Source organism: Leptidea sinapis, chromosome 18, assembly GCF_905404315.1.
Source record: "Leptidea sinapis chromosome 18, ilLepSina1.1, whole genome shotgun sequence".
Taxonomy (NCBI): Eukaryota; Metazoa; Arthropoda; class Insecta; order Lepidoptera; family Pieridae; genus Leptidea; species Leptidea sinapis.
Window position 1 is genome coordinate 11,442,835 of NC_066282.1, and position 12,798 is coordinate 11,455,632.

Here is a 12,798-nt window from a genome sequence, read left to right on the forward strand (position 1 = left end):
TTAAAAGTTTTTGAGGAAAGCTGTTATTTTGATAGAACAAACAGACAGTTAATATGTAATATAATGTCTCTAGTATCCATTTAAGCTATTGTCGTATAATTACTTCTGTGCGAGGTTAAATAAAATACGCCTGGAGAAGATTATGTGAAATCAATATGGAGTTAGTGCTGTGTTGCTAGGCTTTATGTAGGTTAATACGGCAGCATATGTTACATCAGTTGGTACTTACAATGACATACAAAGTCATCTAATGACACCGTCCTAGGAAAGTTACATGTATGCAAAGCCTCAGTGAAATGAATCTCAGTATTACAATTTCCTCAATAAAACAAATTCTTCGAAGTCAGTTGGATGGCTAGCTAATGTCGGAGTTTAATGAAATGGCTGAAGAACAATTACTGACCATATTTTGGTGTTAGTGTTTGTTTTGCGAAATTGGGATAGATCACTTTCACGTGGATGTCCATTGGCGTAAGCCTCTTGCCTCCTCAAACATATAAAATCCTATAAAGGTCCCTTTCGGAAAAACTATCATCATCAGCCGGAAGACGTCCACTGCTGGACAAAGACTTACCCCAAATATTTCCACAACAAGGTCCTGCGTTGCCCTCATCCAACGTGTTCCTTATGAGAAAGCTCATGGTCGCTTAGAGGGCAATGGAGAGGGTTTTGCTAGGAGTTTCCCTGCGAGATCGAATCAGAAATGAGGAGATCCGTACCACGAACCGGAAGACGTTGTATTGGTAGCCCCCCCAAGATGTACCGACGATCTGGTCAAGATCGGAAAAACTGTAGTTGCTAATTAATTCCACATAGTGGCTGTAGGAAGCAATAGGTTAGTTGCATAACACACGGTTGTTGAATGTCAGACTGGTGCACAAACTTAATAATAGCATATAATGGTATTGATTTTATTGTTATTTTAGAAGCTGTATAATAAAATCTAGCGTCCATGACTAAAGATCCTCAAGGTCAAATGTCACAAACATCCGTTTTTCGCAAACTTTTCTCATTTTTGCATCCATTAAACCCTTCCAACCGGTATGGCTTACATACATACTTTATTAACTTACACAAGTAAGTCAAAAAAGTTTACTTGTGGAGGCTCATAAATAGCCTTTACTTATTAATATCAACATTAAGGCGACACTAAATGCCGGCGACCTTGAGCGATATGAGTTCACGGCTCCTATGTAACAAAGCCAATATTTTAAAAATTCTTGCGTCGAAAATGTAACATTTTAACAGGCGCAATTAGTTTAATTGCTTACAATTCTCATTATTGATTACTAATCTGAGTAAATGTACCTTCACAAAAAAAGTAAAAGCTATAAAAACAACTTTTATGAGAGTAGTATATTAAACAAAACCGGTAGTTCATAATAGTTCTGGAGTGTTAACTTTAACCAACAGCAAGCATTAGCAACCAACAAGTAAGACTTAGGGCATGTGTAACAGGATAGTGTTCATAGCTCCAAATGCTATATTTTCACCATAGAACTTGTCTAAAATCACCAAACATTGCGTGTTTTCTATTTACCCTTCGCCTTAACGTGATATCCGCAGTAACAAAACACACATCAAATTATTTCAACACCTAATAATATTTTTTCTTAAATTGGTGTCGTGTCGGCATGGTATCATTAAGTTTTAAATAATTTAAAACTCTTCACCAATAAAACTAAATAATACTCTCATAATAAATTTTATATTAAAACCTCCTGTAAATTTAACATGAACAATGAAAATACCTTTAAAATCAACAGAAATATAATTTTTTCGCTCTAGAATATTCTACTAGAATAAGACGCGAACAATATTTATATATTATTTTCAAGAAACATCAAACTCAGACGTTACAAACATCGTAATAAGAAACAATTAAATATAAGAAATGTATTATATTTCGCCACTCTGCTGTAATAATAATAAGATGTAAGTTCGGTAAAGTAATTTACTTACGGTGGTGTGAGTAGGTAAGTAACAAAAGATTTAATTTAATGATATATAATGTATAGAAGGCTAAATATTTTACACAATCTGAGCACAGGAATGCAATTTAAAAACATAAAAGTCAACTTTCAATAATATATTCACTACCAATTTCACTACATACAATAACAAAAACAAATGACGTTCTTTTTTTTTTTATGGGATAGGAAGACAAACGAGCGTACGGGTCACCTGTTGTTAAGTGATCACCGCCGCCCACAATTTCTTGCAACACTAGAGGAATCACAGGAGCGTTGCCGGCCTTTAAGGAAAGTGTACGCGCTTTTTTTGAAGGTACCCATGTCGTATCGTCCCGGAAACACCGCAGAAGGAAGCTCATTCCACAGCTTTGTAGTACGTGGAAGAAAGCTCCTTGAAAACCGCACTGTGGAGGACCGCCACACATCCAGATGGTGAGGATGATATCCTCACTTGTGGCGTGTCGTGCGAAGGTGGATTCGGCGGCAGGAATCAGGTTAAACAGCTCTTCGGAACACTCCCCGTGATAAATGCGGTAGAAGACACACAATGAAGCGACGTCTCTACGCAACGCCAAGTGATCCAGCCGTTCACAGAGCACTGTGTCCCCGACAATTCGAGCTGCTCTGCGTTGCACGCGGTCAAATGGATCGAGCTTATACTGGGGTGCGCCAGACCAGAGATGACAGCAATACTCCATGTGTGGCCGGACCTGCGCTTTGTAGAGCGCTAGTATGTGGGCCGGCTTGAAGTATTGCCGTGCTCTATTAATGACGTCCAGTTTCTTTGAAGCCAATTTGGCTTTGCCTTCCAGATGACCACGAAATTGGCAATCGCTCGAGATTTCTAGACCCAGTATTCCGATACTAGGCGAGGCTTTGAGGGAAGTGTTGTCGAAGAGCGGTGATACGACAAATGGGGTTTTTTTAGTGGTAAACGCGCAAACTTGAGTCTTCTGGGGGTTAAATTGGATAAGGTTCAATTTTCCCCATTCCGCGACCTTCTCAAGAGAGGACTGGATAGAAGACGCAAGTTTCTCCCGGCACTGGTCGATGATTTCCCGAGAGAGACCTGCATGGCCAGTGTATACGGCATCACCAGTGCTGTCGTCTGCATAGCAATGAATGTTGGAGGTGTCCAACATATCATTGATATGCAGAAGAAACAGCGTGGGAGACAGCACACAGCCTTGCGGCACTCCAGCATTCACGGACTTCGGGTTCGAGCAATATCCGTCGACAACGACCTGTATGCTGCGCCCAGTGAGGAAGCTGGAGGTCCACTTGCACAAGCTCTCGGGAAGCCCAAATGATGGAAGTTTGGAGAGGAGCGCCTTGTGCCATACACGATCAAAGGCCTTCGCTATATCCAGGCTAACTGCCAGGCCTTCCCCCTTGCTTTCAATAGCCGCAGACCATCTATGTGTTAGGTATACCAGAAGATCACCTGCCGACCGACCATGGCGAAAGCCGTATTGTCGGTCGTTGATCAACTGGTGACCCTCTAGGTATACCAAGAGCTGACGGCTAATTATGCTCTCCATGATTTTGGAGAGAAGCGTGGTAATAGCAATAGGCCTGTAGTTTGCCGGATGGACAAGGGCTGACTTCCATGAGTCAGGGACTACGCCTTTGGAATAAGAGTGCCGGAATAAACGCGTTAGCACCGGCGTCAACTCAGGGGCACACGTTCTAAGCACGATTGGAGAAATGCCATCCGGCCCGCTCGACTTCCTGACGTCCAACGAAAACAGAGCTCGCCTAACAGTTTTCTGTCTGAACTGTACTTCAGGCATAGAGCTCTGACACCGCGGGATGGTCGGCGGTGTTTTTCCGTTGTCGTCAAGAGTCAAGTTGGAGGCGAAAAGAGTGCACAAGAGATCGGCTTTCTCTTTTGCCGTATGGGCCAGAGTGTCATTCCTCATGTGCAACGGCGGCTGGCTGAAGTTACCAAGAGCAGCTTTCGACAACGACCAGAACTTGCGTGTTCCGGTCGGGTAACTGGAAAGCTGCTCGCCGATTATGACGACGTGTTTTGACTTTGCACGGGCGATTTGCCGCTTAAAAAATCTGGAGGCACGGTTGTATTTCCTCTTAAGAACTGTGCAGTTCGGATCCTTTGCGCCCAGCGCCGCAACCCAAGCTCGATACGCCTGTTTTTTGCAGTCAGATGCTGCTTTAAGTGACGCATCGAACCAGGGCTGTGACCTGCCACCGATGGGTACTACAGAGCTTGGTATAAAAATATCCATGCCCTGCAGCATCACATCGGCTACTGCAACGGCGCAGGCACTAGGATCATCCGAAGGGAAACAAACCCTGCCCCAAGGGTAGGATGCAAAAAAGGAACGCATCCTATCCCAATTTGCTGACTTGTAGTGCCAAACGCGGCGGGTCGCTGGTGGTCTGAGACGTTGGCGTCGGATAGGCACTACACTCCTGACCAGGCAATGGTCGGACGTTCCGAGAGGGGCGTCGACAAAGACCTGGTAACCATCGGGATGTGTAGTCAGCAGAAGATCCAATAAGGACGGCATGTGGCTATCCACATCCGGGAGCCGCGTTGGCGACTCGACCAATTGGGACAGACCATACGCCAATGCAAAATTATGCACAGATCGCCCTGCGTAGTCTGTGGTACGTGATCCAAGCCATTCGGCATTGTGCCCGTTGAAATCACCCAAGACTACGATTTCAGCGGAGGGGATCTGTGCAAGCACGTCGTCAATTGCCGCTTGAACGCAGCCCATGAGATGATCGGTTTCTGCGTTACCACTATGGGACCTGTAGACACACGCATAGATGCGGACGCGATCCTCTAAATCTACGCGGAGCCAGAGAGTGGACAGGTCCCTACCCTCAAAATTGCCGAGACGGCGACAGCAGATATCCTCCCTAACGTACACACATACCCCGGCATGAGGCCAAAAATTGTGCTCAATTTTGTACCCGGGGTACGTTAAATTTAACGTATCGCTAGGTCGAGATATCTGCGTCTCCGTAAGGAAACACAAGGCCGGCTGCGCCGTCTCAAGGTGGTGGTGGACGGCGTTGAAATTGGAGTGAATTCCCCTGATATTGCAAAAGTCCACGTTGAGTGTGGAGCGGGGTGCCGTGGTGTTACTGCCTCGTTTGTCCTTGGTCATGCGCGGTTCTGTGCCCTCCCCAGAATACGAAGGGCAGCCCGAGCTAGAGTGCTCGGGGAGGTATTCTCCGACTCTGGTAGAGCCGGTACCCTCCTGGGGTAAAATCTTTTTAAGTTCCGCTGTCATATTCGGGTGGAGGGGGGGGGGGGGGGGGAATGGCCACCGGTCCTCGACACTAACCTATGCGAAACATAGCGGCACTACGGCACTAGGCCGCTACTTCACGCCGGTATTCTGTGCGAGTGTGGTAATTAACCCGGACGAGCCTGGCCCAATTGTGCTGACGTCAAAACGGCAGCGTGACTCTCCCACTTCTAAAAAGCCCTTAGTCGCCTCTTACGATACCCATGGGCCTGGCACTCCCCAATTCTTTTTACGACCCGGGAAAAGTACAGGGCATAATAGCAGGTTCTATACACATACAAGGACATATCATTTGCAGTCTGATAGCGGAACGGCAAAAGTATGCTTAAAGACAATGTAAGCACACTCTTTATTTGGTCGTGTGTCAACTATCACTGTCCGAATCGGGATCTAGTAGACCAATTTTTACTCTACAATTATAAATAGTTATATATATATACAATTATAAATAGTTTAAATATTTAAATGCGGCAATGGAGAGATATATCAGTCGTAGCTTATTATGGTGTTATTTGTGGTATGTTTCATATTTCGGCCTATTTTAACCGACTTCAAAAAAGGAGGAGTTTTGTTTTTATGTTTGTTACCTCAAAACTTTCGATCGGGTGAACCGATTTTGATAATTCGTGGTCCCATTGTATTTAGGTCCAGATCTGACTATGGCATCCATGAGAAAACCATAAAAGTTTAAATTTGCTATACATAGGTATAGCACAGTGGATGATAAATTTACGAATAACTCAATATCGCGCCAACCGATTTCGATGATTCTTTTTTTATTGGAAAGGATATGCTTCAAAAATAGTTTGGTTAGGTTCTGATTACGGAATCCATGACAAAGTGACGGAACTCTTCAATTCTTAGGAGCAAATTAACGATACTCGGCCGACTCTTATTTATACACATATTTAGACAAATTGTTAGTTAGTGTACTTCAGTCACTAAAAATCAAAAAATAAAAAAATTAACAAAAAACAACCGACTTCAAAAACACTATTAGTTGTCATCCAAGATAGGTTTGTAACTAATACACAGTTATAGGTGAGATGTGCTTGTGTTGTGAGGATGCGAGAGGCGAGGCGGGTCGCGGCGGAAGGACAACGATTCCAAAAATAACAATTATCATAACTAGAATTAGATTAATCAATTAGATTGTATAAAAATACGCAATTATTTTTATACTTTTTAGTGCATATTAAATCTATTGTTTTGGAATAGTGTTTTAGAAGTAAGTTGCTTTTTGTTTAAAAAAAATTATACATGATGTGAATTGTCTATATGTATAGATCGTCACTACATTGCTCAAAATGAGAATAATACAATATGTTCGCATGTTTTGCCAATTGTGAATAAATATTTGACACAGAACAACCGAAACTCTAGAACTATTAACAACAAAAGTAAACACGTAAAAATGAAAACTTCAAAAACAAATCATTAATAGCACGAAAATATCACATGTACTTAATGGTAATGAAAGTGCTAGATGAAACGAGAGGGATCGTGCCAGTGAGGCCCAGAAAGATACACGTCAAGCGATTATAAAGCGTCTAAGAAATAATTAAAATTTTAGTACATGTTTCAGGTGACAGGCAGAATTTTGAATAAGTAAGAATTCGTAATTAATGCCTAGCAACGCGGCAGTGCACTGCGCTTACAAGGGCGGTGTTTTGACTCGACTTGTGAAATGTGAATTAAAAAAGGAATCTATTTTCTCAAAATTGATTCCTTTAGAATTCTTTTTGGTGTCATTTCTAATAACTACTAGATACTACTACCGCTTCGGAAACAAATGGCGCTCTGAGAGAGAAGAAGCGGCGCAAGAAACTCTCCTAGCATTCTTTTTTTGCGCTCTTGTCAATAAAAATATACAATATTGTACAGTCATTTCTTTCGCTATAAAATAATCACAATCTAGTCCCAGGCTGTCCGATCATTTAGATATTCAGTAGTGGAATAAGAGGATTTACGACAGAGCCATATTTATAGATAATGCCTGAACAGTGGCTGGGACTTTATTATAAAAGCGTATACATTTACCCTTAAAGCTATTATGTATCTTATGAAGCTTACTAGAATTAGTTACAAGCAATCCCTTATTTCTAGTATTATAATAAAGAAATGAAAAATGAAACTCAAATTGCCTCTTTAACTTTGGTATTGGCCAAGTTATTACATAATATCTTTAACTATGAGTACTTGCTACTGTGGAAGTATTATTTTAATACACATCTATAAGTTATAACGTCAATGTATTCTGTGATTAATCTGCCACGTAGACAGAATTTCCACGGGCTACAGGCGTGGCTTCTCGGTGATGATAATCGCCTTAATATGGCTACTGGAACCAAATCGCTGGCAGTTATTTCGGGTCACAGATCAGCCTAGCGGAAATAGTTTTAATTTAATGTTATCATAGTATTGTAAATATAGTTATAAGATTGTTTGAATAAATTTTATTGAATTCATAAGTTATTTAATATATTATAATGAAAAACTTCTAGATAATTCATTTAATACTTATTCATGATTCATAGCACGTGGTTCGACCAGCTCAAGTTCAAGAGCGTTTAGTATCTAGAAACAAAGTAAGTAGAGAACGGAATTTTCCATGTATTTCTTTGTTACACACAACTTAAGTGATAAAAAGATGTTCATAGTCATTCAATAAATTTTATTGAATTCCACATTACATCATGATAAAACCTTCGACTTTTTTATGTATTGATCTAATATATAAAATTCTCGTGTCACAGTGTTTGTTACCAAATTCCTCTGAAACGGCTGAACCGACTAAATATATTTTTTTTATTAATTTTTTTGGCAATACAACGTTTGCTGGGTCAGCTAGTATAATTGTAAATTTGTCCTAGCTAAGGGCGGTAGTTGTTTTAAAACAGTGCGACTGAAAAAAATTTAACATTTAATAACAACATAATTAGTTGTATACAAAGACCAGTATAGTATTTGGCTTGTAGGTAACATTTGTTTAAACAAAATAAGGAGTACAATACAAGGAAGGAGTTATACTAAAAAGAATTTCACAATATTTAACATTCAATACATTATGTTATAATTATTACATATGAGTAGATACAAAAAGAGTATAAATATGAACGCAAGTATGCAAAATGAAATATTAAAGTTAAAGCCACGATTTATATAACCACGTTTTTGTGAAGGTCGTTTTTGTTATGTTTATAATTTTATTGTAAGAAATATTATTTGAATAATTATATCACAGTTTAGTACGCAACATGTTACAATAAGCAATTATATTTATTTCGAAAAAGATCTCATTTTGAAGAAGTTAGTTGATGCTTCCATTTTATTAGCCAGTCTTGAGCCAGTCCTATGGTTATGTAAAACTTTTAATTCTTAAAGCGTAGCTGATGTTAACATATTTGTTGATTTCTTAGCCAAATTCCGCAAGATCATTTGCACCAACAATGGTAATCTTTAATAATGTTATAATTGTTAAATTGAATTAAGTGTGTATAAGTAATTAACCTACTCATTTATTAATTTAAAAAAAACTGTTTACATTAAACTTTTTACTTTAAAAATAATGTCTGTGCATGCTGTGTTTATTTATAAGTAATCACTACATTTAGTTCCTAGTTCTTAGTTCTACTTTTTATATTAACGTGTATTATTTATAAGTGATTGTAAATAAATTATAAAATTATCAAAAGTTGTTTATTTAGCTTGTACCATTATTTACAGAAAATGCGGGAATAGAACCCGTGCTTAAGGGATACGCCCCATCGCTAATACATAACAAATTTTTGGGTGAACTGTAATACTTTACAATCCTTCATGCAGATGTCGCCACAGCCCGATATTTACAAAAAAACATTCCAAAATTCACGGATCATGACGTGTCATTCAGACGCTTGGCTTAGTTGGAAAGAGCGCGGTATTCCGAGAGGCGTGGTTTCAAATTTATTTTGGTACATTATTTTAATTTATATATTTAATCTGAAATGAGGAAGATAACTTAAAAAATAACAAATCTTTTAAGAATTGTTGTATTTGACATTAGGAAGAGATGTAACATTTAGATGGCATGTCAGACAACATGCAAACAAGAGTCATGCATATACCTTAAATAGTACAAGGCGAGATAAAGTAAACAAGAAACAGGATTAAAAAATAAACCCGTGATGATTTTCTTTAGCGCAGTTCTAAAGTAACTAACTTTCTTCTACCTCCTAGTAAATCTGTAATAATTAGTCGTCTGAACTTTGACCGTCGGGGGCAAATGATTACATTTCCTAAACAGGGCAGAAATATTTATTATTGTAGTGCCTAAAACTGCGAGTCGCTTGGAGGTATTAAAAAACAAACTAATTCATAAATTGCAAGTACTTGTGTTACATTAGTGACGCAAATTAGTTATATAATTCTTTTTTGTGCAGAATATAATTCTACTTTCACTCCCAAGACGATTTCAGTTCAGACGGTAGCCTTCAGCGAATGGGTGACCGTCTGTACAAACGTAGAAAAAGACTATGATCTTTATCAGCAAAAGGAAATTCAATAAATCAGAATTAGTTCTGGTGTATGTTAAACAATATTCAATTATTATTTTAAAAGGTTTGCCAACTTGCAAAGAAGAATTTATTAAGTTCCAAAATCCAAAACAACAAAAATAAAATTTAATTGACCTGGAATGTTATTAATAATAAAACTGGAAAAATGAAAAATTTTTCATTAAATATCAATAACAGGGTATATTATCTTCGATTTATACAGCTCTCGGCAAGTACAAGCAACTACTATACTTTTGAATTCCTCCCCATTTCTGTTGAATCTCTATTGAAAATTATATAAATCCGATTGATGTTGTAAAAATCTTTAAACTTGAATAAGACCACCAGTGGGGTAATTCTGTTGTTGTCAAAAACTCAATAATTGACATAGTTGCGCCAGAGTTGGCTCTAATATTTAATAGTTGTATTCACTGTGGTGTGTTTCCTGATCTAACGAAATGTTATATTATACCTTTATTTAAAACAGGTAGTATATCAGACCCCACAAATTTTAGACCAATTTCAGTACTACCCACATTTAGTAAAGTTTTTGAGTTATTGATATTAGATTAATTGCAAAGTCATTTTAATGAAAACCAACTGTTGCATTTAAAACAGTTCGGCTTCACAAGGGGTTTCTGGTCTTGAGCTTTTAAATCATAGCTTCGAAACTGGGAGAGTTCACATAATGCACTCGGCATATTTTGTGATTTCTATAGCGTTCAATTGCTTTTTACATGAAACATTGATCAGGTAATCACACCACTATATGGAAAGAGATCTCTTGGTTCAGTGATCGCTATGGGTGTTCCGCACACTCATTTCTGGGGCCTTTCTTGTTCTTTGTATATATTATTTACTTACCACAACTCATTAAGGATAATCACGACGTACTGTTATGTGCCTTCTATTCAATGATTTCTATACAAACTTGAATGACAGCGATATTCAATCATTATGACTTCTATTCAAACTTGAACGACAACAAGCTGCCACTGACGATATAACGCTCTCGCTAAAATTGTACACTGGTTTAATGCTAACAATTTATTATAAAATGAGAAGAAGACCAACTGCTTAAGATTTTTTCCTAGTAACGTTGGACAAGTACAAACCAGGGTACTAATAAACGGTGTGAAGTTGGGCCGGCATTACTTTAGATTCATAGCTGTAACGGGGTCCACATATAGAGAGATTGTCAAACAGACTCTGCTCTGCAGCTTACGCGATTTATTAAATTCGTCAATTAACTGATATTGAAACAGCCAGGTTAGTATATTTTAGTTATTTCCATAGTGTTATGTCGTACGATATTTTGCTGCGGGAAGATGCAACCGAAGTACAAACTATTGTCATTCTGCAGAAACAATGTATACACTTCTACAATAAAGTCCCAGCCACTGTTCAGGCATTGTCTATAAATAAATTTAAATGTTTTATAAAAAAATGGCTCTGTCGTAAATCCTATTACTCCACTGCTGAATATCTAAATGATCGGACAGCCTGGGACTAGATTGTGATTATTTTATAGCAACTGTACAATATTGTATATTTTTATTGAAAAGAGCGCAAAAAAAAAGAATGCTGGGAGAGTTTCTTGCGCCGCTTCTTCTCTCTCAGAGCGCCATTTGTTTCCGAAGCGGTAGTAGTATCTAGTAGTATAAGAAATGACATCAAAAAGAATTCTAAAGGAATCAATTTTGAGAAAATAAATGCCTTTTATGCCTTTTATGCCTTTTAACAGCTATTCGAGGAATGTATAACCTACGGGTCAGAAATTCGCTGAAGGAAAAATTTTAAGAAATTAATATCATAACTGTTGCATCTCAATATATATACGAAAAATCTTATATATGTACGATACAAAATTAAAAATTGTCAAAAAAATTGTGTATCGCCTAGTATGGGAATTCTAAGCTCGATTAAATCCCAATTCCGCGGTCACCTAGAAGGTAAAATCAAATTGGGATCAAAAACACTGGGGGCTTTAAAAAGAGTACAGCAATACTTCAAGCTGGCCCGTCCTAGTGCTGTACAAAGCGCAGGTCTGGCAGAATACGAAGTAGTACTCTCAATATCAGCTCGAACCATTTGACACACGACAACCGTATAACCGTCAGCTGATTGAGCTTTTCGCCAAACACAAATTTCCTTGATACATCAACGTATTGTCATAATGTGTATCACTCCATAGTGACAATATTTTATCTTTACTAGAACAAGTTTATACGTTCAGCAAGAACCAGTATAATTGCGACATTCCGTCCGAAATTCCGTCATTACTCGTTTTGCCCAAATTAAAAAAACTGGAAATTACCACAGTCTTAATAAATTTTGCATCATATTAAGATAAAAGAGAAAAATTATATTGTATGGAGTAACCTTTTGTGTATTTGGCTTATACCATTATTTATGACTAGGTAGCTATATAGGATTTTGTTTTTATAGGTTTAAACTTGCTATCTTCGTATTCATATTTAATACAATATTATTGTAAATCATGAATTAAATTAAGAGGTTACTAACTTTAATCAGGATACTCGACTTTTTACGATGACCTTTGATGAATAGTATAAAAATAGTTCAAATGGATTTATGAATGTTTTGTTGTGTCATTTTACACTGAGCTGGGTCAGTTATTGCTGTAACTGAGAAACTATTTTAGTTTATAGTTATAGTACTTACATGGACTGGAATTAATTGCTATTCACAAAGAGGACTTCGTAAGAGATTACTTCTGATAGATAAGTTGTCCGTGTGCCAATGATAAGGATTTGCAACAGGACTGATGTCTGGAGATCATCATAAGTAATCATCAAGAAAGATATCATAGAAAGTTGGTAAGTTAGTGGTTAAGTTTAGCGTACTGGTAGGTACTATCGACAAAATTTGATCGTGACCCACCTTCATTTCCCTACAGTCATAATAAACAAGTAAGTATTTATTAGAAACTGACAGTCCACTAATTGTCATACAATCTTCTTCGTACAAATATGAAACTTG